This window comes from Cervus elaphus, chromosome 26 (assembly GCF_910594005.1).
Source record: "Cervus elaphus chromosome 26, mCerEla1.1, whole genome shotgun sequence".
Taxonomy (NCBI): Eukaryota; Metazoa; Chordata; class Mammalia; order Artiodactyla; family Cervidae; genus Cervus; species Cervus elaphus.
This window is the reverse complement of record NC_057840.1, coordinates 18,557,164-18,583,740: the sequence shown is the minus strand read 5'-3', so window position 1 is coordinate 18,583,740 and position 26,577 is coordinate 18,557,164. Positions and strand designations below refer to the sequence as shown.

The 26,577-nt window shown below is 39.2% G+C and overlaps 1 protein-coding gene across 11 annotated transcripts in view; it reads right to left on the bottom strand.

Moving 5' to 3' along the window:
* The window catches only part of EYA4 (EYA transcriptional coactivator and phosphatase 4), a 306,307-nt gene extending 284,649 nt beyond the window's left edge, over positions 1-21,658 (bottom strand). For 4 of the 11 annotated variants that reach the window (XM_043888023.1, XM_043888025.1, XM_043888029.1 and 1 more), the window contains exon 1: positions 20,974-21,654. The gene's annotated coding sequence lies outside the window, so the exon portion shown is untranslated. Of the gene's footprint in view, positions 1-20,973 lie in introns of all 11 variants that reach the window. The other 7 variants (XM_043888022.1, XM_043888024.1, XM_043888026.1 and 4 more) reach the window with 4 other exon arrangements.
* Between the last annotated feature and the right edge of the window lie 4,919 nt (positions 21,659-26,577).

Below are 26,577 nucleotides of genomic sequence, written 5' to 3'. Positions count from 1 at the left end.
ATTTGCAGGAACTGCATTAACTATCTATATATAGGCAGTTAGCAGCCCAAGTCACCAGTCTTGGACCAATTTTCTGAACTCACACTAGTTTGTAAGAATGAACAATTTTTGATATTTTGCTCAGGTGAGATTACCCTTTATCTATTTTGAGTTTGCCATTCTACACAGCAAAGAAGTTGTGGTTGGTTTCTTTAGCACTGAGAGACTGATGTTTACAGTAACAGAATTAGAGATGAGTGCATGAAAGAGAACATGTTTTCAGAAAAGAAAGCATGAGTGAGGAATGGCATTCAGTGTTAACAGGATGCTGAGAAGTTCTGAACTGGCAAAAGCAGGAGGAAAAGTGCTAAATACTAGTGAATACATACACTTTGTTATTACTGCTCTGACACCTTTGAAACACAAAAGAGAATGGTAAATATGATATAACTGCAACAACACATCTACCTCCAATTTATGAAAAACAGGGACCAGTGACTGGAGTTAAGGGGCAGGCAACTTGAAGGCGGCTGTGATAATCTGAATAAGAAATCAGGAGACCCTGGACTGATACGGTGACTCAAAGAAGCCTAGAGAAAAGATGGGATTAAAAAAGTGGGATTACATGAAAAACAAATCTTTATAAGGCAAATACAACTGATATGTACCCAGTAAGACAAACATAGTTATCAGGTGTCACACCTGGATTCTGGAGAACCTGGCGATATGAAAAAGTTGAGCAGAAACTTTTCTGTTCTGTTTGCATATAACTGTTTTGCTGACCTTAAGATGGGCAGAAAACAACAGCAAGAGGTAACACGGGAAGGAAGAAGTCTGAGAAGTTTGTCTCTTTTACCGAAGGAAAGCTAGGACAACTCATCCTGTCATCTAACTCAACAAGGGAGTTTGTGAGGTGAAAGAGCCTTTGGGAAGAGAGTAAGAGAAAATAACTGAGATAAATCAAACCTCAGCCTCACACAAATGTAATCCTAAATAGTTACTGCATCGCTAGCATGGAAACCTCAAGCCAAAATATTAAAATCAAGATTGAACCAGAGATTTGAATTCCCTAGACTCCAGAGAAGCAAATGAAAAACTGGTCCACAGGGCATAGAGGATTCTGAAATAAAAATTCATCAAAAGTGACAAGCTACACCAGGAAACAAGACACTGCAGAGGCAACAGATGCAACAACAAGAGATTTGGAACCCCAAAATTTGAGATTAATGACAATCAGGAAAATCTCATATAATAAGCATGCTTAAAATAATTAAAGAAGAAATAGAAACAAAATTGAAGGACCCAAGCATCGCAAAAAATAAATACACAAATTTGGAAAAGAATCATAAAAGTGCTTTTAAAAATACATCCATTGAAATTTCAAACAAGAAATGAATGAACTAAACAGCTGATTAGATTCAGCTAAGGAAACAATTTGTGAAATAGAAGATAATACTCAGTAAGTACCCCACCCCCATAAAAGAAATAAAAACAAACAAAAACAATAGCAGCAACACAAACCTACCTTTTCCTCTAAAGTTTTCCATCTCACCAATTTCAGAGAAATGAAGGTGTGACTCCTGAAAATCACATTTTTTATTTTGCAGGTAGGGGATCCAATATATAACAAAGTAAATAGGAGAGATATAAAGTATAGCAGTAAACTTGACTTCCCTAAATACAAGTTTCATGCTTGAACTGTTTCTATAGAGAATAATAGTTAAGAATTTAATTAAATGTAATGCTATTTACCTTCCTAAAATTTGGGACACCTAAAGAGAATTTTATTTACCCAGACTTTTTAATGGAGGCATCCAAGAAAGGTTTTTTCCCAGGAAAGTTTGAATATCTTCTTTTCTCTCAAATTTCCCTATCGCATCAGAGTATAAAAGCATCCACTGACTTTGTAACTGCATTAAAAGTAGAATCACATTTACAAAATCGGCCATTTAGCATCTAGTAATCCAAAGAATTTCCTAAAGGTTAAAGGTGAAAGAATTCAGAAAATAATCTCAAATAAATTTTATGTTGCAACTCAATTCCATGCTTTGCTTCCCTAAAGTATGACTTTAAAGGCAAACTTACAGAGACAGAGACTATGAATGAAATTCATAGCATCTTACTTCTTTGTCTTGGGATCATAAGGCATATAGAAGGAAGTGGGGTTTATCAACAGACTGATCATATGAGTTTGTAGACATAATACTTGAAACTTCTCAGATTCAGTGAATAGAACCATCTACTTCTCTTTCCTTCTTTCAATTCTTCCTTACCTATTAGTCTTAAAAATCTACCTTTCAGAACTCTGGTCTGCTCACAGAGCAAAAATTGAATCCTGATTTTATATGTATGGCAGATACATAGATATTAGATATTAAGAAGTATCTTAATATTCTTAAGATATTAAAGTATCTTATATACTAGATATTTAAAAGTTCAATCATTTATGTCACCCTAAATATTTTTTCCTCAAGTTAAAAACCACTAGCTAATATGACCACATCGTTAATAAGAAAGCCCTTGTTTTCCCAATAGGCATTAGGAGGGAATTCAGTCAGCCACAAAAGTATAACTGCCTAAGAAATGCCTTAAATGGAAGGTGGATATGAAATAGGTCAGTGTACATCATTAATTTCAAACCATTCAATTACAAACTGACATTAAATTAATACAAATCAGTATGGTGTGTGTGTGCTCACTCGCTCAGTTGTGTACAACTCTTTATGAACCCATGGACTATAGACCACTGCTTCCTACAGAGATCTTCCCGACCCAGGGATCAAACCCATGTCCCCTACATCTCCTGCATTGGCAGGCAGATTCTTTACCACTAGTGCCACCTGGGAAGCCCCCAGGTCATCATTAATGTATACCAAATATCACATTCATACCCAGGCCAAAAAAAAAAAAAAAAATGGAAAAGAAATCCAACTAGATGAAATGGAAATTAGTAACAATAAATTTTCAAAGCTATAAGAATGCTCCTTTGAGAAAGACCCAAGGGGTTTTGTTTGTTTGCTGGTTCATTTAACACTGAATTATTTCTTTAGAAAAATTAAAAAAGAAAAAAAAAATAAAGACTGATCTTTAAACTGCAGAAAGGTTTCGTCTGCCTAGGTCTTGGCCATGCCTGGGTCTGTTCAGTCCCCAGGGCTCCAAGGGCGCTTGGGCCTCAGGATTATCTTGGTAAAGAACACGGGAAAAGCTGGTGAGCCTAAGTCTCAGGACTGCAAGAAAAGGACAAGAAAACAAACCAACCAAAAATGTGTTGAGTAAACACTCTGGAGAAGAGGTGGAGGGTAGATGGCAGCCCTATATTCCTGGATTCTCTGTTACAGCGGGCTGTCCTGGGGAAAGATGCAATACTCTGCTGATGTGAAGCTACTTGTGGGTTAGCTGTTCCATCAAGAAGTGAGGTCTGACTCAGAGAAATACTATTTGCTTTTTAAATATGACTCTTAAAGCATGGAGGGAAAAAATGAAACAGGCGAAGCAAGTTTGGGAAAACACTGGTTAAACGAGTTACAAAAAAGATCACAACGAAAAAGAATTTAAAATATGAGACTTGAAACTCAGGAAGATGAGAGAGGAGCAGAATAAGCAGCCCCCTCCTGATTAAAGTAAGCATAAAGACACTGTTGCTAGAGATGTGGACGCTGGTCCTGTCTGTACTTTTGAGGGGTGGTGTGGCTTCTCCTGGTTGTTAGTCTGTTCCATATCTACCTGGGGCTTCAGCCAAGTTCTTGTTCAAACATTCAAACTCTATTAGGTCCTGAAAAAGCTAATCGAGTTGCTATGCAGCGTCTATGCTTCCGGCACTTCTCATAGACTCTGCTGTGGCCTGAATAAAGACAATCCAACTTAGTTTTTAATATCTTAATTTTTTCTTTTTTTTTTTGATGGTCATGAAAAAGAAAAATGCAATGAGATTTTTTTTAAAGAAAATATCTAAGATATATAAATTCAAGTTATTTATAGTCCCTACATTAAGACTATATCTTGCAAAAACAGTTTCCTGTATAATGTACGAATGAATGAACAAATAAGTAAATAATGAAACACTCCTAAGGCACATGTCAAGAAATAAGTTTGATTTCATGAAGTTTCAGACTGAATCAGGCAAACAGAATCATAGATTTCCATGTCTGCCATGACTCAGAGTATAGCTTTGGGAAAACCTTGTAATTTCTCCATACTTCAGTTTCTCACCCTATAAAAGGAGTATATGGCTTGAAATTTAATTCCCTCACAGCAGTGTGAGTTTTGATTCAACATTTATAAAAGACTTTTTAACTTCCCTGATTAATAGGCAAAATACTGTGGTAGCTGTATAATCCACTTTCCAAAATGTATAAAGGTAACTGGTCAAATCTGATGTAAAATAATACTTGAGTTGAGAAATAAATATCAGTCATATTTATAACTTCGCCATTCCGTTTTCTAAGTAATAAAAATTACTTCTAACAGAAAAAGTATCAAATTAATATTCAAGCCAGTTGAAGTGTTATCATCACAGGCTTACCTACATTTGGGAGAAGGGGAGTTGTCTTGTTTTTCCAGACTGTCCCGCGTGTTTATATGGTAAAGTCAGGAATGTTGGGCATGGTTTTGAAGGCCTCTAGCGTATTCGTTGGTTTCTGGCATTCTAATGCACTCTACTCTTATAACCATAAAAGTACTCTTGAGTGCTTCTGGAAATATATAACAAATCCTTAATCAATTTAAGAGTGTTTTAACTGCATACATGAAATTTCTTGGGAGGAAAATGTTAGCTATTCTACACACATATAGTACTTAAGTTAGCAAGAGAGTTCTTTCTCAAAGGCACAGAGCAGTCTCCCCATAGTAATATAATTTTCAGTTTTATGTGCCTAAGTCCTATTGAATCCCTTAAAATAACAGGAAATTCTGCAGGAAAAAAAAACTCACAAAAATTGATAGCAATATTTATCCAACACTGGGAGGAATCAGCTAGCTATTATTCTGAGTTGGATTACTATAAGGTACTAGATAACCATTAAAGGTTAGTCAGACTCTTAATTATCCAGAAATTATAAACAAACACTGAATATTCTGAAGATAGAACTTTCTACATATAAGACTTTTACAGGAAAAGCAACTCACTGACAAACTTCACTTGAAGCTTCACGTGTCATGATAATTTAGCTAGGACTTGAATAGCAATTTTCTGAATTTTGATGCTTTCACTTTAATTTTCATATTAGATTGTGACATTTCACAGATTTACAAATCAACACATTGATAAGATACAGTTGATAGTTTGACATATGGTAATGTTTAATAACACATTCAATATGGAGGGATCTCATTTATCATAATACAATGTCTAAGCCTTTCATCTACATGTTTAAATGCTCTAGTAATATATGTAAGGTGATTACAACAGTGCCTGGCACATAGCTGGCTCTTAACAGAATAAAAATATACCATGCCTCATAAGTTCTCAACAATAACAGAGCTTCCCTTAATAATTCTTATAAATATTTTATGGTGTTAAGTAAAAACATGTCATGAGTATTATACACTCTGAGTTTTTTTCTTCCTACCAAGTGGTTTAAGAACTATAAATGCATATGTTAATAATCATTCATATAAGGAGTGGAGAAGGAAATGGCAACCCATACCGGTATTCCTGTCTGGAGAATCCCATGGACAGAGGGGCCTGGTAGGCTACATTCTACGGGGTCGCAAGAGTCGGACACAGCTGAGCGACTGAGCACACATGTGCACGTAAGGAGCAGTGACCACCCTTAAGCGAGATAATAACTACATATAACATAGATTTGTTACATATGTGGTTAACAGAATATTTGCTCTTATTAGTGAATTCTTCCATCGAGTGTGTGAGTCTCAAGGAATTTACTGCTATAAGCCATCTTATTAACCAAAGTACGAATACAACATTCAACTTAGCATATAGTATTGCCTTTGGCTTTATGAGAAAGATGTCCTCACAAGGATACATGGTGTATGAGCCTCTGTCTTTTGGCACCATTTATGCAAAACGCACATGCTCTTTCATCTATTAATCCTACATCTAAAGTTTTATCTATGGGAATTTGGGGCAGATATACAAAACGATACATAAGCTCCATGACTGCAACACTTTATAGTAAAAATCTTCAAGCAACCTAAAAATATATCAAGAAGAGATCAACTAAAGTATAAGTCATACACATATATTAAACAGAAGTACCCCAAACCACATGCACTGATATCAAAAACTATTCAAAATACAGCAAATCAAAAGCAAGTTTTAAGACAACCGATGATCTATTTTGGCTTAAAAATGTAAAATAAAAATAAATTACAACCCCATATACTTCTTATATTTACACGTGTATAGAAAAAATGTCCAAAAGGAAGCACACCAATGTACAACCATTTGCCCTCATTTGTGGGATGTGGAAGAGATACATAAAGTGAGGGACACCCAATTTTTGTGTTAAATATATCTGTTACTTTTTTAGGTTATTGAAGTACAATTGATTTGCGATACTGTGTTAGTTTCAGGTGCAGAGCAAAGTGATTTGGAGATACATAAATTTTTGCATATATAGATATACTTTTCAGGTGCTTTTCTTTCATAGTTTATTATAAGATATTAATATAGTTCCCTGTGCTACACTGTAAATCCTTTTTGTTCATCAAGCTTATATAAATATATCTGTATTTTAAAACTTTTTAGTAAAGTATAACAGTTCCGTTTAGTCGCTCAGTATAACATACACACAATAAAATACGCAAATCGAAAGTAGACAGCCGATAAGTATTTGTTACCTCAACACCCACACCTCACCATCAATGAGATCAAGATAAAGGGCTTTATCAGCATTTCAGAAGTCTCTCTCCTTGTCTACTCCAGTCAGACCCTTCACAGGACCTCCTATTTATCTGTTTTAATATCAATATGTTACAAAACACACGATAACTTTTTTTTTAAAGATTGATTTTAAAAATCTTGCTTCAGCAGGGTTAACAGGCCTTTTTTGAATATTAAATATACTCAACAATTTATTCAAAGAAATTAATATATATGTGTGTGCTATATGCATATACATGTGTGTGTGTGTATATATATATGTATACATATATATATATATACATATACAAGCATTTTCAGTGTCTTTCTGGTATAAACTCAGTTATTCCTTACAACATTCCATGAGGCAAGTACTATTATTACTCCCTGTTGACACACACTCCAACTATGGCTAAAGCAGGACAGTAATAACTTCTCCAAGGGGATACTGCTGGTGAATGGCAGGAAGGCCCGGAAGGATACATACAAAGGCAGTCTGATTCCAGTATCTGCAACTCCTTGTTGAACTCAAAGAAAGGAAGGAAAAGGCAGCAAGTTGTAGAGCTGGGAGCACTAGGGTTTCTCCAGCACAGGATTCTCTTTTTAGCTCCCTTTTGAATAAACCACTTAACATCTCTAATTCAGGATTCATTTGCAAAATGGAGAGTTAGGCTAAATTCCTCTCCTGATCCGATTCTCTGATAAATTATGTGACCTATGAAAATACCAAGCAAATAGGCTTCATCACAGTGTAGCACAATCGCATACTCCGTTCAGAAATGACTCATACGAGGAAATAAAACCACAATTTCTGAAACTATTGGAAACAATCATTTTAATTTAATGTTATTTTTGGACCCAGAAGGCTTTTTTTCTTCCCCTAAATAAGCAAGCTGGTGGTTTTGAAGGGTCTTGCTCATCTTTTTGTGGAAAATGCCTGAAAACAAACCACTAGAAACTAAACAGAAATTTTTCTTCCTAAATTATGCCTGAAAAAAAAGACTGAATTTCTCTCACCAAATGGCCACATATACTTTTAACAGATACCTCTAGGATTTTTGGTCCCCATATTTTGAAACATTGACATAAACACAAAACGTACTTCCTCTCAGATAAAATCCATAATTCTGAGGGCTAAAAACTCTTCAAAATAACATGAAATGTATCTCCACAGAAATCAACCCAGGAGGCCAAAGTTTGTTTCTAAAGAAAACTGGAAGTAAGAAAACTATAAACCTCCACTAGAATCTGCCGTTTTAATTTCAGTTTGTTCAAAATACCAGTTCACGTGGCCGTATCTTTTCCTCTGCTAAGAAGCCCTGGATATCAGCAACACTTTTGTACAAATAAAGCTTTAAATAAGTTAGAATAAAATATAACCAATGAACTAGCTTCCATGATCACATACAAAAAAAGAATTAGCTTCCAAACTATAAACAGGATCCATTCTTTGTAGCCGTCTGGCTTTGGATGTACATCCTTTGAAGACATGTAGGCAACAGGGTAGCTAGTGAATTTCCATCAATATCCCAGGCACTGGGGCTACAGAAAGAGAAAGAGAAAGTCTTGCCCCTGGGTGCGTTCAGAATCTCTCCAGAAGACAGACAGACTCACATAAAATTATCCCAGCACAGTATGCGCTTATACTAATAGCCCACATAAGGTGCTATGGTATTACAGAGAGAAAAGAATTCATTCTGCCTGAGCTTTGGGAAGGCTTCCCAGAGGAGGTGACATTTGAGCTAAGCCTTGAAAGATGAGTAGATTTTGTTGTCCAGGTAGGCAGCAAAATCTAAGAGGCAAGTAGGTGAAGGCAGGTGGGGCGGTGGAGGACAGTGGTGGCCAGAATATACCTGAGAGAGGAAAGGAAATGCCTAACTGTATTTTATGCCATGGGGCACTCACAAAACAGGTAAGTCTCACATTTGTATCCACTGTACAAAGAAATCAACCTGAGAAAGCAAATGTGTGACTTGAATTCTCTGAGGGGTTCCCTGATTTATGAACCCAAGGAGTGTTCATTTGGAAAAACAGAAACTTCTGGTTTACTGGCTATTCTCCAATGACTCAAGGGCGACCAGGCTTCCTGTTCAATGTCAGGAATAAAGCGCTTGGATGGACTTGAGGTTTGCTATGCCTTCTTTGGACTTCCTGTCAATGCGTGGAACAAAACTCTCCTCTACTGTCTGAGAACTTATGATTTAAGCCCTTGGTTTACAACGCCCACCTAACTCCCCTGGAAGGCCCCCCATCTGTCATTGGGTTGCCCAGCACCCACTTCATCTCTCTGCGAAAAAGTAGCTATGAGGAGTCCTTCTCTTTCTAGAAAACAGAAATACATTTTGATCACATACAGTATGCTATATTTGCAGCCACTTTTCCTTTTTAAGAGTACGTTTCTAAAATTAAAGCATAAATCAAAGCAGAGGTAACAGAGAAAGACAGACAGACAGACAGACAGACAAAGGGAGTTTGTTTTCAAGTACCTCTGCCTTCTCTGCTTGAGCATCAATTAGTAAATGATGTGAAATCCCTGGGTCTGTCTGACCGCTTCCAGGTAACATGATTACCTGCCTAATATAATTAAAGTAAAACCACTAGATAATGCATACACTTGGAATTTAAAGTATCTTGCAATTACTAGTGAGATTTAAATTTTCTCTACTGTTTAGACCTCACATAAGCATTAGTCTAATCATATATTTATAGTATTAATTGTTACATACTCCAAAATAATTTTTACATGCAACACAAAACTTATGTAAGCAAAGTTATCCTCTTTCACTTCATGTTAATATATATATGTTCCCAGTTTGTTCTTCTCAGTAATTTTTGAAGCGCCTTTCATACACACCCAAACTAGGCAAATGTCAGATGGAATACTCTGACTATAGTCACATTTCCTTGTAGTCAACTGCATGTCAATTCAGAGACAAAATGTGCACGCCAAGATTAAACTTACAGAATTAGAACACAAGGTCTGGATTTGGTAAATCAGCAAAGGAGTTTCTATGTGCAATATGCTCATTTATACTTTCTGCAGACTGTAGCAATACTATTAAACTCAAGACCCTGAAACTGTCGTACAAATTGAAAGCTAAGACGTATTTCATTTGAAACTTTCTCATTACAAACGAACAAATGACTTAACTGATAAAGTATTTTAATCTTAGGCATTTGTGATTATAGATAATACTTACTTTTTCTGACACTACAAACTAAAAATAAAAGTTTATTATTACTGAATATTTATCTATGGGAAAAGATAAGCAACTGTCATTATCAAAAATGAATCAAAAGTATCTACTAACGATTGACAGCAAAAGTAATTTTTTAAAAATAGACATATAGGTGATTCAAATAAATATCTACTTCTGACATAATTTCCTAAGTATTCTGCTCCTCCAACTCATACACAGTTTTCAGAAAAGAAAAATATGCTGACAATAGTCAATCTGTGTAAAACGCACGCATGCTCTGGTGTGTCCAACTCTTTGCAACCCCATGGACTGTAGCCCACCAGGCTCCTCTGTCCATGGAACTTTCCGGGCAATACTGGAGTGGGTTGCTATTCCATTCTGCAGGGGATCTTCCCAACCCAGGATGGAACCCAAGCCTCTATTGTCTCCTGCATTGGCAGGGGGATTCTTTACCACTGCACCACCTGGAAATCTCCCATTTATATAAAGCTATTTGTAAATCCTCTCTATGTAAGGCTTATCTATCAACATAGGCCAGTAAGAATTGATTGATCTTGTGTTTAAACTTAGGAGGAATGTATGAAGATTCTCCACACCTAAGGTAGTAACAGTCCTCTCATGCAGATGCCTGGGAATTTTTTGACTTTAACAAATGATCTTAAGACCGATTTTGACTATGATTTCTCCGCTGAGGGCAATTTCACTTCCAGAGGACATGTGACATAAGTCTGGAGACACTGTTAATAATCGGGGAAAGCTGCTACCGGCATCTCATGGGTAGAGACCAAGGATGTCACACAACACCTACACTGTGTCCCTTAAAATGCACACACGTCAGTCACACACACACCTCCAACAATGAATTATCCAATTCAAAACGTCAATAAGCAGACTTTGAGAAACGCTGGTCTAAATACACTGAGAGATTCAGACACAACATCAATAGTAATATCATATTTTTAAACAGATGTGTCTGGTAGCAATTCCAGGTAAGCAGTTAAAACAAACAGAACCCTGACAATTAACGTTTAACCTTCCCTCCTCCTTCAGCCCCTCTTTACCATACATTCATTACATCTGAATCCAAGGACCAAATGATCAAGTCGGAAAATAGAGATGCTTATGACTCTCCTGGTGGCTCGGATGGTAAAGAATCTGCCTGCATGCAGGAAACCTGGGTTCAATCCCTGGATTAGGAGGATCCCCTGGAAAAGGAAATGGCAATCCACTCCAGCATTCTTGCCTGGAGAATTCCATGGACAGAGGAGCCTGACGGGCCACAGTCCACGGAATCACAGAGTCGGACATGACTGAGCGACTAACACTTTCACACTTTCACTTTCAATAACCTCCTGCTCACTGCAAAGACAGAGTCATAGCAAGCTTTGGTGTTATCTTTTAAAAAAGTTACGCTGAGTTCTTCAAGTGTGTGCATCCATGCTCAGTCATGTCTGACTCTTTCCGACTCCATGAACTGTAGCCCGCCAGGCTCCTCTGTCCATGGAATTCTCCAGGCAAGAATACTGGAGTGGGTTGCCATTTCCTTCTCCAAAGGATCTTCCCCACCCAGGGGTCAAACCTGCAACTCTCGTGTCCCCTGCATTGGCAGGCGGATTCTTTACCACTGCATCACCTGGGAAAATTATACAAATTCTTATAATTGGTGCCTTCAGGCTGGGGGGAAAAAAAAAAGCAACTGCTGAAATAAATACTGGCTAGAAACAAAAATACCATTATAGAATGTTCTTTAAATGGTTTAGAGTAGCTGAGAAAGCACAAAGATGAAAGCCTTTAAAAATTTAAATATATATGTGTACATACAGCTGATTCACTTTGCTGTATCATAGAAACTAACACAACATTGTAGAGCAACTAGACTCCAATAAAAATTATTTTTAAGTAAATAAATAAAATCTAGATGACTGTATGGGAAAGTATTTGTTAAAAGAAACACCATGCAATGTTAATGGCCAAAACTGAGTTTTCTAATGTCTTCTCTTATAACTCCAAACCCAGCCTCAGATTTGCCAAGATCACCCAGGGTATTAAATGTGTACTTGGATCACTAGGGACTCAATTTTTAATCCCCAGTCTATGACCCCAAAAATGACTTTCAGCTCTAAATATCTCTGGAATATTTAGCATACTTCAACAGAGGGAAGACAACCACATTCCTAATAGCTTGTATTCATATCATCAACTCAGTTCAGTTCAGTGGCTCAGTCGTGTCCACCTCTTTGCAACCCCATGGACTGCAGCACGCCAGGCCTCCCTGCCCATCACCAACTCCCAGAGTTTACTCAAACTCATGTCCATTGAGTTGGTGATGCCATCCAACCATCTCATCCTCTGTCATCCCCTTCTCTTCCTGCCTTCAGTCTTTCCCAGCATCAGTCATACACTATTCTAAATGCTTCCCAGATATTTATTTGTTGAATTCTCATATGATCTCCAAGTACATTCCACTACACATGAGATAACTGAAGCAAAACCCGTTTTAAGAAACATGCTCATCATTACAGTCATTAGTGTCAAAACTGGGTTTCAAACCCAAGGAGCCCAGGTCCATATTCTTTGTACTTAACCACTATGCCATAACAGAAGAAGATTCCTCAGATGTCAAGTACTAAGAAATATATCTCCAGAGATTTTCAGGATCCTCCTTTTATCCACTAGATCACTGACTTACCAACAGTCATGTGTGACATAAATACATCTCTACATCATACGTACAAGCTGGGCCTGAATTCAGAGATGCAGTTCTACTAGATCAATACCCCACGTCCCTGAGGTCATTGCTAAGGCTCTCCCGCCTTGTAATGGGAACTGTCCCGGTCCTACCACACTGCCTTCACCCCCATTTCTTTTAACTCATTTGTTCAATAGGAATTTAGTGTCCCCTACCTACTGGAAATATCTAATGGCAAATACTGGTAAGAGCGTCAGCAAATTCTGTCAAGAGCAGAATTTAAACTCATGCAACCTATTACATTTCAATGTGGCAATTGCTATGCTAAAAGGTGGAAACTAGGCTCTTTGGGAACAAAGAGACAAGAAATATCCAGATCAGTCTCTGGTGGTCAGAGGGGGTAACATTTTGCAACTTGAGTTTTACAAAAGCAGTAGAAAAGAAAATTTCAGGGGGAGGGGAAAGATGTCTTTCAGATAGAAAGAATCACATGCATAAAGAAATGGAGCGGAAATGACCAGAGTGAATTTGAGCGTTGCACTTTTCCATCCAGCTGGAGAAGAGATTTCTTGTGAGTGGCTGGTAAGAGGTGAAAAGGGAAATTTGAGCAAAGTTCTCAGCTTGAAGGGTCTTGTAGATCCTGCTAAGGATTTCAGAATATGCCCTGTAGGCAATAGGGAATTTATCTTGTTTAGAATTTTAAGTCAAGAAGGGATCTGATTAAAAACTGTGAACAGATGTGGTTGATCATCCTTGGGACAGCAGGAGAGTCTTAAGAGATGGATCCAGCACAGACCAGAGTGGTCCCTGAAGAGAGAAGGTCAGGATATCACAACTATACTTATGACAACAAAGACAATATGACCAAGTGTGTGTAGCATAAGTGTCCCCGTATAGCTAGTGTGTTCATCTGAGGATTAAACCTATAACCTTGTTACTATGATTAACTCACTTACCAAGCTAACCATTCCTATGAACGGTATATGCCAAGAAAAAGTAGAACTTATTATTAGTATAATCATAGACTAAAAGTCCCAAAGCCTTAAAATCATGGAGAGAAGGAAAAAAGTCTATTCGTTGCATTATAATTTTGGTATCTCATCAGCAACACTGATAATGAAAAAAAGCATTTAATAAGTATTTACCATGTGCCAAGAACTTTGCTAGTATTTTCATGAATGGAGCCTTTAAAAACTAAAGTCAACAACTGAGATGACAAAACAGACCTAAATGAAAAGTCTACTTGGGTCGACTACGAAAAACAAAAAGAGTAGCATCTTCTAAATACCTAAAGTTCACAGACAAAGTTTCAGTAATATTGAGGTTCTTGACCAACTGGCTGAGGTCTGCATTCTAAAGTTACATACTAGAAGCACAATTTGAGATTACTGAAAATCTGCAAAAGGAAATTGGAACGTGACCTGCCCACCTTGTGTTTCAATCTGGCTAGAATTACTTGAGTCAAAATCATATGTGAATACACATTTGCATTAAAATATAAAATTTGAAGTGAAGAGAATTAGCTAATTCAGAGACCTGTGAACTTTCCAAGTCATCATCACTTTCAACATACTGCACGCATTAAGTTAGAAATATTCCATCTCTTAGTCGGAACATTCAGGTCCTTTCAAATCCTCTAACTTGAGGGAGTTCAGAGTCAGAAGTGAAATGTAATGAATAGATCCCTCCACTGGGTATATGGAGAGGCCTGTGAATTGTGTATATGACCGTGCAGAGAATAAGCCCTCCTGCTATGTGGCGGACCTACTTGATTAAGGATCGAATTTCAAATTTAATGCTATTGCTTTTGTGAGCAGAATTAAACTTAATGGTATATGAACGTAAATTTTTATGATTTAATCATAGCCTTTCACAAAAAATGTCCCTTTCATTTTAAAAAGGAAGGAGGAAAGAATAACAGAAACGGTAGCAATAATTTATGTGAAAATCTAAGGTCAAGTCAATTTATGCCACCGCTGATGAGTCTCCGTCAAGTCTTTAAAGGAAAAGAGAAAAAAAAAAAAGATGCTCTAATCAAACAAACCTTTCCAAGAACAAATTCTATGTGCCTCATTCAGACCCGTAATTCCATGTGGGAAACATTTTGACTACTTTTTATTTTCTCACCACTAAACTGGAAACTGCAGACAGCTTAACTAAGAATATCCAAGGGATACCTGGGTAAACCAACACAGCTTCTGATGCTCTGTTACATGGGCAGATGTTCTGCCATATTTGAGAGCTGCTTGTTGTTCAGTTTTGGCTTTTTAGTGGGTGACATACAGACTGCAGCAGGTACTCTGAACTGACTTTCCTCAGAAGGTTCGTTTTTTTGCAGACTGCACGATCCTCACAGAGACGTGGGGAGGCACCCGTGGTCGGAGACAGGGCTGGCGAGTGATTCGCAGGCCACGCACGTCCTGCTTCACGAAGGCAGTGGACTTTTCTCCAGTGGGCTTAGCATTAGCTTTCACTTGCAAGAAGGGTTCTGTGGCTAAATATGAAAATCAAAAGAAAAACCGCTGCTTCCTCCAAAAGTACGTTATAAAACAGATTATTAACAGTAGAACAAGGATGTTCACCTAAGGAAAACCTTAAAAATGCAAAGTCTGACATCTATGTAAATTGAAAGTATTTCTGAAATATAAGTGAGCCCTGTTATCATTTCAGCTTGCCTTTAGAAATCCATTACACAGTCCTCATTAGTTGGTTCAACAGAAACATCTAGATCTGAGATTTATAACGAGCATTGAAGCTTAAGGCAAAAAGAGAAAAACTAAAACTGATAACATCTAACTAAAGGATAAGGCTTGAAAAGCAAAAGAAAAGACTACAAGTAAGTCAAATATTGAAGAGATCTAGACAGACGTTTTCAGCATTTAGGGAACCTTCTAGAATACCAGTTTCTCCCAATTGTAGTCATTTGCCATCAACTTTCATGATTTTGGGTATTTTAACTTAGCACTTGTACACTGTCACTTAATATGTTTCTTTAAATAGGTGCTTTAAAAATTTTTTTTTTTCCTGCTTCAATCCATTTTTGGTTTTGCCTTAAACCACATTATCTAGGAAAATATAGGTTTAATATGAAATCTAACATATCTTCCTAGTAATCTTAGAAATAAATATATAACTAATAATATAAAAATAAAATGTGTGGGTACCCCCTAAAGTGAACTCAGGTGTGACTTGTGGGAGCAAATGGTCTAGGGCAACATTTAAGGATAGGGAATCAGGGGTCAGGCTGCAGTGGCTGGCTCCACTCTACTGCATAACTGAGTCTCAGTTTTCTCATCTGTAAAATGGGAATAATAAAAATGGCACAGTTCAGAAGCTAATCCACATAAATACCTTAAATTTTGTTGCAAAAAAAGTAAATAAAGACTCAGAAAATGTCAGCTATGATGTGACGGCTATGATAATGACTGATGATGAAAATCATAATTGCTTACACTGGCAGAACGGTTACAACTATACAAAAACTAAAGTGACAATTTTTTTTTTATTTTAAAATATACCTTAAAATTTCCATTTACTTAAGAACATATACTTTATATGTGAAATTACAAGATGGCTATTCTGTATTGCTTTAATGCAAGTTCACTTTGAACCAATTCAAATGTGATCACAGCAATCAGATTTTGCCTAAAAATTTCAATCTAAAAATAAAAGCTACCTGTGAAAAAAATATTTAAAAACCTTAACATGATAGTATATAATATAGGTCCTTCTTTCCCAGAAGTACATTAAAATAAATTTACTTACTGCACATACATAAAAGCTTTAAAAATATCAGTTGCTGTATTAAAATGTTTTACATGGAGAAAAAAATTAGAATTCCTGACATTTTAACATGGTGTTACTCTTCATCAGCCATGCAGTGAAATCTCAGGGTGAGAAAAGGGCCAGACCAATGCCGAAAGGTTTCAAATATCAAACTATACTATTATGTCAGTGCCCTAAGATCAATTAGCACCTTTCAATGACAGAAAAGGTTGCAGTGAGAGTTAGAGGTACACACTCTGCAACTGTTTTAAACCACTGTTTTAAATGTGGTTTTGATAACTTAAAATGGTTTCTATTTTTAAATTCATCTGTTTCATCTCTTCTTCTGGAAAAGGGAAGGAGTTAGGGGAGCAAGGGTAGTGATATTTATTTTCAGTACCACTCTCCTAGTAGAAACCTAGACGGGACTTGGTAAGAACCACAAACTTCAAGAGAAAAACAGTATATCACCAAAGCATATCCTATGTGCCGAGCCACAAGCAATATTAGGTGACAGTAATGTTTACAAAGTCTGCAAACCTCTTAAAAGCAATCAGAGTTGCTTATACTACTTGGGAATATGTGATTCTTGTTTATTTTCTTCCACTCAAGTTCAAACTAAGTGAAGCCAAGTTCACTCTGCGTACAACTTAATCTTCAGTGTCCTCCACGATAAAACTCATCTAACTGCAAAATGCAGTCTCACACATACTGCAATTAAATCCACCACTGCATCTCTCACCCATCTCTAGAACGAGTACCTGAAAGAACATGTCATTTCTTAGTTCACCGGGAAAAATTCATGAGAGGAGCAGGTACACTGAAAGTCATCCTATTCCTCTTGGTGTGGATTGCATTCACCCAGTAACTGCTGTAATAAAATCCCCAGTGGTATTTCTGAATACAATTAGTTTAAGATACTCTACAAGGAGACACTTTATAAGAGTTTAGAATATGTAAGACTAACATCCACTTGAAAAAGAAACTGTCATGATTATATTATATACTGAAAAAATAACAAAGTGTTTGATACATGTTTTGTTCTGCTCTTCAATGAGAGGATTCAGAACATCTACTTCTGATAACACACTCTTCTATTTGTTTCTTAGATGAGTGATCTGAAATATTTACAACCAGACAGTACCTAATTTTAGGTTTTAAGTGCTTTAACAGCTCCATGAAATATGACCAGCAGCTGCAATACAGGACTATGGTGAATAAACTTCTTATAAAGGAGGGCCTGCTTAAACTGAATGTTCAGTGTTCCTGCATTTACCTAAAAGAGGGAAAAAAGATAATGAAAAATAAAATAAATACTTGCACTATTAAATTACTTAGCACTTCACTAAGCCTAGAAAAGGATTATTTCCCCTCTTCTTGAATTCTGCATAAAAAATGGGAGCTTCCACCGGGTGAAGTAAGTGAATTTGCAAGTCAGAATGTGAATTTCCCAACATCCTAGCTTTTCATAACAGTCATGGGTTTTCTACCATTTTACTTTTCTAAAACTTCAGGCTAATTTCATTTCAGTGCATAAAATGTTTTAAAATGAAATACCAAGCCACATAAATGTATTTTTAGACATGGCATCAGTCTTTTAGAGCTTGCAACAGAGATTGAAAACATGAAATTGGACACCTTATTTCCCGTGGCTATGTAAAATTTATTTACACCCCAAATCATAATATAAATAAAAAAGAATCTTTCAGAAATGGAGGTCTTATTCTTCTTTTTGTTTAACTCAAAGAAGTTTTTGAAAGAAAAAACAAATTACAACAAAATGATGAACTACTGATCCTCCAGTCTGCCCTCAAAAAGAAACTTTAGCGAAAGACAATAATTTTCAACTGGCTTCTACAAATCCTCCAGAATGCAGTATCTGTATTTCTTAATAGGAATAATGATTGCTTTTATATAAAATTCTTTTTATATGAATCTCAGGGTTTTTTTTTTAAATTTTTAAGCTTGAACATAATACTTAGATATTCTCTAAATATGTGCATATATAAATTTTTTGTGTAAAAGAGAAATTAAGTCTCTAATATCCTGTACAATACTTATTCATAAAAGAGAATAATCAAGTAAATCTTTTAATTTCAGTTATAATTGTGAAACAATTGCTAATTATGGTGATCTTAGGTTGACATATACTATTTTCAGATAACTGACAAAGGAAAACTGTCTCTTGAAAACCTATTGATTTTAGACCTTTAACTATTATGAAAGGCAAGGATATATCCCTAATAATCAAGAGGGAAAAGGAACAGTTTTCAGATAATCTAATTATGTTACTTTCAAAGCTGTAACTGTCAAAGGTTTTAACCCTCTTCTACAGCCATTTCTGGGGAAAAAAAAAAAAACTGATTTGACTCTGAATGGCTTACAACTTTTAATGAGGTGGAACAAACTATTTTTATGGTTTATAATAACAATAAAAATGAATGTAGTTATATCTGCGTTTAGTATCATTGCCATAAAAATCAGATTCCAGCAGCCTAGCTCCACACAAAGTAGGTTCCCTGTTCTTAACTATTGGTATCTATTTCTTGGGACAAGGTTATACCACACCTTACTATGTAGCAAACATTTTGTTTTAGGGTTCTCTCGCTGCCTAACTCCCTTCCTAGTTTTTCCTTCCTCAGCCATAAAGTGGCTAGAAATAATTTTTAAAAAATAAAGAGGTTGGGGGAGACAAACCTCATTCTACCGGGGTAAAGTTATCAAGTATAATCCCTGTGCTGAGGAGGTTTTTGAAATAAAACCAAACAACGCAACAGACAAAATAGCATCCTCAACTTTCAGGTCTAACAGTCACCGACGTGTAAATCAAACTTCAGGAGCTGTGGAAGAGGAACCCACGGTCCTTAAACGCTCCTAAAACTCCAATCTAAGTCCCGAAGGAGAGCGCAGCGAAGCTGACAGACGCCCGAGAGTGCAAAAAGTGGCCGCAGAGAAGAGGAACAAAATTGCCATATTCGAGAAGACGTGTTTCTGCTCCATCAATTACGTTGATCCCAGGGTGCCAAGCCAAAAGGGGTAAGGGCGAAAGAAAACTGTTAAGTATGAGCTCTTAATGTGAAACCTAACCTGTCGGTTCTCTTAGGTATCAGATTTTGGAAGTGTCTGTAATGACAGCCAGGAAAGCAAATTAATGGCCAACGGCCCACTGGGTTTGAACACGAGCCTCCTGTTACCTTCTCACAGATCAAGTACACAACACACACGCACACGGAGGTGCTCCACGTGGAAGTGCTCTGAAACCAAAACATACGCCCCGTCGCTATTCGCCACCTTGGCAGAAAGGGCCGAGCGACCTGCACCTTTCTGCACTGCCCTCCGACGAGGATTCATGAATGACTGCCCGCTGGCCAGTGCAGAGGACAGACGCCGGCGGCGAGGAGAGAGAACCGCTCCAAACGGCACCCTCCCACACACTCACTCACGCCTAACACAAACCCCGTTAGCTTTCAAGGGCAGGAGAGAGAGAGGTGGTGGAGAGGGGAGACGCTGCCACCCCAACGAGGAAAGGGATCACAAAAACTAAATCGCTCTCTGGTTTCGCCACCGCTCAGCCGTGGCACTCGGTCGGCAAATTCCCTAATAGCTCCAAGCTGTTCCGAATACTGTTTACAAAAGAAAGAGACATCTTGCAAGTGCTACTAACGAAAGTTCTGGCTGCCGTGCAGCGCAAAATAAAACCAGCACACACGATCTATTTCCAAATCTCGCTGAACGACGCTAAAGCATCGAGCCCTTTCAAGCCCCACAGCCGCCCCAGAAGCTGCAGGTTTTGTAAGGAGAAAACCTGCGACCCCCGACCCGGGTCAGGCCCCTCAGTTTGGAGAAGTTAGGATTCCTCACGGCATCCGCGTCCCGGGCCAATGAACGCGTGTCCTCTGAAAAGGCGCCTCTCGTTTCAAGGACCCTGGGAAACGGCAAGAGACATTCGGCCCACGCCACAGAAAAACTATGAAAGGGGGACAGCAGCCCAACAGCCCGGTTGGTGCCTTGAGTTTAGAACACAAGTGTTAAACGTACGCACGCACCCAGCACCGCGAAAACCCCAGGCGCCTGGGGCCCTCTATGGGACCTGGGTCAGCATCCTTACATCTGGCACAGCTAGCGGCTACTAGGCAAAGTAACAAATGTCACAAGAAGGAAGCAGGGGAGACCCAGGGGCGCGCACCTCTGGGAGGCGGGAATAGAGTGCGGGTATGGAGCTGTGCGCCCCGTTCCGCGAGGGCTCCGCGAGGGACAAAAAGGCTCTGCAGGGACCCTCGGGGTGCCTGGGCGTCCTCCAGGGCAGAACGCACCAAGGCACTCCGAGCAGCCCAAGCCCTTTGGCTGGGGGTACTCAGCAACGGAGCGATCGCGGGGACCCCGGCGCCCACACACCTTCCCGCAGAGCGCACATCGCTCCTGGCCCCCGGCGCAGCCGTGCGCACTCTGCCGGCAGAGTTTGCGGGATCCCTGAAACGCGGGCCCCGGGACAGGGGGACGGAAGAAGAGGCACTCACCTCCTGCCGCCCGGACCGTCTCAGGATCCCAAAGTCCAAGTGTCTCCCCCAGCAACAGATCTGTGCGTCCGTATTTACGTATTTATTCTCTTTCCTTCCAGTGTTGAAGTTTCGCCTTCACGCTGTGCCTCTGGTGGAAAGAGGACATCCCCTTCGGCCACCACCCCCCCCCACCTCCAACAAATAGCGTACACCAGTGGGGGAGAGACGGGGCGGGGGAGAAGCGGCTACGAGGGGGAGGAGGAAAGGAGAGGAGCCAAAACTCCCGATGGCGACGGGGAAAAAAAAGAGAGAGAAGAAAAGAAAAAGAGAGCGCGCGCCCAGCCACCGCGGTCCTCGCGGCCAGGCTGTTCTGCAGGCTCTCTCCCGCTCCGAGGCGGGAGCGCCAGCTTCACGCGGCCAGGCTGGAAGTTTTGCGCGGAAGCCGGGAGCGGCGGAGCGTGCGCCGCGCGGCGGGCAGCCTCGCACTTGCGCGCGGGGCGGGGGCGGGGGACGCCGGCGCCCGCGGCCACTGGAGGCCGCCGGGGGCACCCCCCTCCCCCGGGGTCAGGCGGTGGCGGGGCGGCGGCACGCGGGAAAGCGACTCGTTTTTAGTCCACCTCGGGCGACGGCCTGTTGTCATCGCTCGCGATCCCGCGCGGGCACCGCTCGGGGGCCCTGGGCGTCCCCGGTGGCGCCGCGGTCATCTCCGCGCCCTCCGCGCCGCCCCCACCCCGCCCCCACTGGCCGGGCGCCGGCCGCAGCCACCTCCGGGCGGAGGGGAGGGACCCGCGGTCGCAGTCCCCTCCCCGGACCGGGGAACCGCAGCCTGTGCCCACCTGCCTCTGCCCGGCAGCAACCCCCCCACCCCACCCCAGTTGTCTGTAACTCGGCCGCTACCCGATCCCCGGTGTCGACCACTTCGGGCGCCTCGCGGGACTCCTTTCCACTTACCCCCGGGGAGGAAAGAGAAGGAACTTCGCCTACTTGCAACTACGTAAAGTTGCAAACACCCCACGTCGGACTGGGGAACTTTCTCTGAACGGAGGAAATACTCCTTTCGGTGAAGATGTATGCGAGGCACGAGGAGTGTGCAGCGTGGGGATAGGCTGCGTGCTGGGAAGGGCCTGGGCCCCCGCCCAGCGCTGGGCGCAGGTAGGCATCCCTCCCAGACGCCCAAAGGTCAGGCTGCGACGACCGACTTCCAAGACAGCGTCAGAGCCTCCCCAGGCACATTGCTGAAGCGACATTTCCTGCGTAAGCCTTCTGCGCATGCAAGATACACCCACGTAGGATCTAATATTCTATATGCACCCATGTGGAGATCACAGCCCGAGATCTGAGCAAAGTTGACAAGCAACAGTACATAAATTTTGCATCCATTTCATCACCTCTTCGGTAAAACCTATTGTCAAGGTTAGGAACATCTTTAGTTGTCACATTGATTAAAAGTGTTTTGATTTGTTGAGAATTTACTGAGTGGCAGTCTTTGCACTGGTCACTTATGGTACATGTGAGTTCATATAATTTTCACATCTCTATGGTGGTTATTTAATCCTGTATAAAGATAAGGAAACTGAGGCCAAAAGAAACCCAAGGAATGTTCCCAAAGATAAATCCAGTCTCTATAAACACAAAGTCTATTATTCAACAAGCAGCCCTTCAAACTGCCTGAGCTATGACCCCAGAGCTTACAAGTAAACTAGTAGGAATGATACCCCAAAAAAATTTAGTTTCGATATATTATCAACCGAATTATATTTTGCACAAAGTTCAGGAAAAAATTTCAGCCTGTGCTTCACCTGAGTCTTAAGCAATGGACACGGACACCATCGAGTTCAAAAGCAATCAACTTATTTTTTGATCAGTGGGGAATTATGTGCAATAATTAATAGTTAATGGGAAAGGTGAAGTTGTAAATTTAAACTGATAAATGTACTCATTGCTGCACTCATCACTCACTGGGTGTTCTTTTCTGCAGATTTATTTTGGAGGGCTTAGGCACTGCCAGGCTTGTTTCCTTTTCTGGTTCTCAAGGTAAGAAGGGCTTTTGGCAGTGGGTTTGGCTCAAAGAGGATTTGAACCATGATCTAGATAAGAGCACATTTGGGCCTGAAGAGGATGCCAGCTCCTATACACTTAAGAGGGAAATATCCATGGGTAGATTTAATTAACTTGGCAAGTCTTAATTTCCTCATTTTACAGGTGAGGAAATAAGGGCTCAGAATTTTTAGCAACTTCCTAATAAATGGCAGACGGAAGATTCAAACCAGCCTCTGTGTAACCGCAAAGGCCACTCCTAGCCACTGTCATGCTATTATTAGTAGTGGTAGTAGTGAGGAAAAATAGTAATTATTTTAGTACAGTTTATATGCTACAGGCAAAATATGCAATTTAAATGTTTTGTCAACCATTCACTGTCTAGGAATGCTCAGCAACTATAGTAATTATTATGTAAAAATTAAGTACAAGGCTGAATGTACTACTCTTCTTGTAAGGCCACAGATTTTTACATTTCATTTTTGTATGAAACATTATGTGTTAGTTTGACCTCTAAATAAAAGTGAGAGGATGCATAATTTGGATAAAATAAAAATTCATACTTTAGTACAGCTTGTTCACACAGATACAGGTTTTTAGCATGTTGCTTTACTCACTCCTAAAATCATATTTTCAGCAACACTGATTTTGCTTTCAAGTTACTTTGCTCCCACATAATTTTTTATAATCTACTTAAGAATACATTTCACAAAAGTTACCATCCCTCAAAAAAACTAGAATTATATCACACTATTAGTTAACTTAATAGTACTTTCAAATTCATTTATATATATTATATAGATGTCATCAGGAGTAATGTAAAATCTCACGTTTTTAGTCCACCTTTGAAATAAATTGAGCACAAGAGAATTAAGAATTTTAAAGTTGTATAGGCAAAAATATTGCATATTTAGACAAGGCATTATTTCCAGAATTTCTACTAAATATCACTTTTATAATTATTGCCATATCACCTTTAATACTGTTGACTCAATATTATTCTTTAAATAAGCTGTTTTTATTATATAATTATAATAATAAAGGAAATTTTTTATCATTATCATAATTGGAAAATCAATATAATTTGCCATGAATAGAGAATGACCTTGCAAATGAGTCATTTTTACAGAAATAAAAATTACCTTGTACCACCTAAAATTTTCTGACACACCAGTTTGAGAAACACTGGTTTAAAGAATTACACTCTTTGTGTCCTTTGGGCTTTCCAAAACATATTTTCTAGCCTTCCTTTTCCATCACTGTAGAGAAATGTTGAGTCCAAATTTTTTTTAGCTATTACATTTGAAATTATTGTATTAGTAAATTATTTCCATGTCTAATATATACTTGAAGTATCTGAAATTGAAGTATCTTTTGAAAATTAATTTAATTTTTATGATTTTTCTTACTATCTTACTTGTAAAATGCAAACAATTTACAAACCCACAATTAAAAACCAAATTACTTTCAAGGGAGATAATAGCAGTTACCTTCCACATCACCCCTCAACAATCTTAAAATTTAGCCACTTAAAAAGAAGCTTTCCAGCTGAAGTGGCAGCATCTATTGGTGCAGTCTGGTACTGCACCCGGCAGAGTTCTAAAGGCAATGAGGAGAGGAAGACAGATCACTGGGGAGAAGCTCAAACAGCCTGAAATGGCATGCAGGGAGGAAAATTGAAGTCTGAAATCTGCTGGAAAAGTCCGGAAGTGATGCTGAAACACTAGAAGGTTTGATATGACATGAATCAGGAAATCAGAATATCCTTGAATGTATAACTTCATCTGAAAAAGGGCGTTTGTGGGGTGGGGGGAGAAAAATAAAGATGACTTTATAGTGAAAACTGGTGGAAATAAAAGATTCACTTATTTATATTTTTATATACTTATAAAATACTTTTATGTTACTTATAAAAGGACTTGCTAAAGTCCTTTAACCAACCCCTCCTGCAGTTATCATCTATTATTTAAAGTGTGCATGGCACTGTTACGGCATTGGTTTGTGAGTAAGTCAAATTAAAAAACAAAGCCCTCTAAGATCTCATAGTCTAAAACTTTATTTTAATTTTAGCTTTATTTTAAAGTAACCTGAAGGGGAAACCATTCCATCACTTTAGTAAGGATAAACGTTAGGCTGCTGCTGCTGCTAAGTCATTTCAGTCGTGTCCAACTCTGTGTGACCCCATAGCGGCAGCCCACCAGGCTCCTCTGTCCCTGGGATTCTCCAGGCAAGAACACTGGAGTGGGTTGCCATTTCCTTCTCCAACATTAGGCTAGAAAATGGAATAAGACACTTACTGAACACAAGTTTCATGTGCCAGATGCCAAACTAACTGAAACATCGGAGTTTGGAGTAGAGAAAGGTTTATTCCAGGACCAAACAAGGAGAAGAGTCATGGTTTGGAATTCAGGAAAGGTCTTAGGAGACTGAATGAAGCCTAATTCCCACAAACAAGAAACAGGGGACACAGAAAGGATTTGTACCTCAGAGGGCCCTACAGGGTCCTGCTTGCTTTCAATACTACGTTCACCAAAAAAGAAGACAGAAGACTGGATGCTTGTAGAAATAATCCCAGAATAGATCTCTTAAATTACTCATTTTTGGTACATTTAAAGTCCAGCTGGAAGTATACGCAATTCTTAAAAAATAAAGTCATTTGGTCATTGTCTCGTATTCTAAGCCAAATTCTTTGAGCTTTGGGAGAGTGAACTTTCCCCTGGTGGCTCAGTGTAAAGAATCTGCCTGCCAATGCAGGAGACAAAGGAGACGCAGGTTCTGTCCCTGGGTCAGGAAGATCCCCTGGAGAAGGAAATGGCAACCCATTCCAGTATTCTTGCCCGGAAAATCCCATGGACAGAGGAGCCTGGTAGGCTACTGTCTCCCGGGTCTCAAAAAGAGTCCAATAAGCCTTAGCGACTAAACAACAACAATCATGAACTTGACTTAACACTGTTTTCTCTACTACTTTGCCAATAACAGAACAAATAAAGATAAAACATGATTGCCCAGAAGTCTAAAGTTCTGTGCTCCTGGTTTTCTAAAATCTATAAATAAACACACTTTCTGAGTAATTTTGTACAAACAGATCAAGCTTAAAAAGGTTTTCTACTGGTTTGTGAAAGTGAGGAAATCGGATCTGCAGGGGACCTGTTGGGTCATTCTCTTGTGCTGGGCTCTCTGCTAAACTTCCTCATTCTTGGCCGAGTCTCTAAAGAAAAGGAAACGCACACTCTCTGGGAGACAGCTTCATTATATTTACTTTTCAATTCTCTCTTGAAATTTTTTCTCAAGTCAAATCCTTTTAGTACTATATTATGCAATCCTACTCTATCTTTCATGTTTACACCCAACCTTCAGATGTTTATAAACAGATATCATGCCCACTTTTAGTCATCTGTTAGCCACGTTAAACAAATGTAAGGCCTTTTAATCTGGTTTCAGTTCAGTCTCTCCAAGCCCTTAATCATTCTTATTGCTTGTCTCTGAACTATTTCCAGTTTCCTAGATGTTCATTTTCATTAGACGAATCCCACACTGAATGAGTTATTACAGGTGTGGTCTCATTAACATAGCAGAATGAATCCT